This window comes from Lepidochelys kempii, chromosome 9, assembly GCF_965140285.1.
Source record: "Lepidochelys kempii isolate rLepKem1 chromosome 9, rLepKem1.hap1, whole genome shotgun sequence".
Taxonomy (NCBI): domain Eukaryota; kingdom Metazoa; phylum Chordata; order Testudines; family Cheloniidae; genus Lepidochelys; species Lepidochelys kempii.
Genome location: NC_136388.1, coordinates 31,275,901 through 31,278,624, shown reverse-complemented (window position 1 = coordinate 31,278,624; position 2,724 = coordinate 31,275,901). Strand labels below are relative to the sequence as shown.

General features: G+C 36.8%; 1 pseudogene; it reads right to left on the bottom strand.

Annotated features, from left to right (window-relative positions):
• Positions 1–1,334: 1,334 nt before the first annotated feature.
• On the bottom strand, positions 1,335–2,288 carry LOC140916997 (zinc finger MYM-type protein 1-like; annotated as a pseudogene).
• Between the last annotated feature and the right edge of the window lie 436 nt (positions 2,289–2,724).

Below are 2,724 nucleotides of genomic sequence, written 5' to 3'. Positions count from 1 at the left end.
TTACATCAGCCTAGCAACAATAAGCCAGATACAACTCATTCCTACCCAGGGCCGTCTTTAGGATTTATGGTGCCCTAGGCAGGATTATTAAACTGGTGCCCCTATGCCTGACTTGCTCTTAGCAACACAAACATAAGCTTACAGTATTGGAAAACTTGCCACATGCACTTTATTAAAAACAGTTTAACTTAATTAAGCACACTGTAATGCTGGTGGACTAGCACTAAAGAAGTAGCGCAATAGAAAAAATTCTGATTTATTGACAGAATGATGCAAATATAATTTTTAAATTTGTCAGCATTTTATTGGAAATTTCTATGAAGAGGTATTGAAACAAGGATTTGTTTTTAATTAAAAGCAATCTTTCTGGCTTTTTTGGCTGCAAAATCAGTAATATTGTCATCATATGACAAAGACAAAGTGATGTCTTGTTCGATTGCAAGAATAGCAAGACCAGTCAATCATTCCTGACTCATTGTAGAACGGAGATAGTTTTTAATGAGTTTTAGTTTTGAGAAACTCCATTCTCCTGATGCTACTGTGAAAGGAATTGTCAGTAGAATATGAGTGGCAATGTACACATTAGGATATATATCAACAAGTTTGTTGATATGAATAAATTGTACAATGTCCATCACTGATTTTGCATGTGGCAACATTGATGACAATGTACTCAATGCTTTGTACAGTTCAAGTCCATTTTATCAAAACTATTACCGTGCTTCAGGAGGCTCTCTAGGTTCTTGTACTTTGTCATTTGCTGCTCTTGCTTTCCTATTTCGTTGAATTTAGTTATACAAAAATCCAAACTGTTCACGGTGTGCTCGTAAGGTATTAAACCTTTCGTCAACGGCAGATATTGCTTTATCCATCACAACATTAAAAAACTCAACTTCAAATTTCTTTTCTGGATTGTCTGTGGGCTCATCTGCGCCTTCATATTCTGCTTGCCGTTTTTTCCTTGAAACTCGTGTCACGTTTGGACATGGAAATTTTTGTTCTACAGCGAGTGCCTGTGCAATCTCTCTTGCTGTAACCTGTGCTTCTTTGAATTCATTTTCTGTGTATTTCACTAAAAAGTCTTGTGTGTTGCTTAGTAAGGTAAGTGTTGAATCCAGCTGCATCATTGGACTCTGCATTATTTTGCTTACACTTGAGATTTTTAACAAGAATGTCAAACCAGATTACAACAGATGTTAGAAACTTGAAGTTGGATATATCAGAGGCCAATGACTGTGCTTCACTTTTAGCTTTTGGATCTCTGGCTTCTTCCGAAATAGCAACCAGTGCTTTGTAAACTTCCTCAGATTGATATCTCAACGTTTTTGCACTTTCTACTCTGCTTTCCCAGTGTGTTTCAGATAGAGGCTTAACGGTAATACCATTGACATGTGCTCGAATATTTGCCATCGTTGAGTGGAAGCTGAAAAGAGCATGTAAATGTGTTGCAGCAAACTGAACAAAGAAATAGCTTCTACAGAAGACTTGGCCATATCACACAAAATCAAATTAAGGCTGTGGCATGCACATGGAACAAAAAAGGCTCGTGGATTTTCTGCCAGCAATCTTGCTTGCACGCCAGAAATGCATCCTTTCATATTGGCACCATTATCGTAGCCTTGTCCTCTAATGGACAATCCCATTTGTTTTAGTTCATCAAGGAGAGCTTGAAGAAGTCCAAAAGCTATAGTGTCTTCTACGTCTAAAAATGTGATAAATGATTCCTTAACTGTAATCTGTGCTGAATCACGAATGTCGACAAATCTCACTACTAACGACATCTGTTCTTGATGACTTATGTCCGGAGTGCAATCTAGAATTACGGCAAAATATTTTGCCAAAGTAACCAATGAAACAATTTTGTCTCTCACTTTATCACTCATTAGCATGATCAGTTCATTTTGAATTCTTGGTCCCAGATAGTGGTCATGTATTTCATTTTCAGTTACTCTTCAGAGATGTTCATTCATCACTGTGTCAAATTTTCCCAGCAGTTGTACAAGGCCCCCAAAATTGCCATTTTTAGGCTGGAATAATTTCTCAACGCTTCCTCTAAAAGCAAGATTGTTTGTTGATAGTTATTCAACAATAGATAATAGATGTTCAAAAACATGACGCCAATGCTGCTTCTCTGACTCCAGCAATCTTTGATTTTGGGCATCAAGAGTTGTCTGATTTTTTAACCTTACACTCAGCTTACACCATTTCTGCATACTTTAAATGTGGTGTTGTGCCTTTTCATGTTGCGGTAATATGTGACTAAGATTTTTCCAATCATTAATACCCATGGTTGCTATCTTAAAATTGCAACTATTGAAAAGCTTGCATGGGAAACAAAATACAGCATCCTTGCATTTAGAGTACACAAACCACCGTATGTTGACAGTTTCACCATTAGAAGTCTTTTGTAGTAATTGTTTTCTGTGAATTTCATACCTCTAATGTCTTTCGGATATTCAAGACCTTTTATTCTCCCAGGGCCTTTCTCAAGTATAATGGGACAGAATTCGTTGTTTAAAGATTGCGGCCATGTGCCAATGTCATCTATATCCCATGCTAGTACAGTTTCAACTGTTGTAATTTCTTGGTTTGTGTCTGCATCTGTTTCAAATGATTGTTCTGTGTGTTGTTGCATTTCTTGAGCTTTGTCTGCATAAATATTTTCTTCGGCAGTTACTTGATGATCTTGATCAACTTCATTGTTTTCATGATGTTTAAACTTAA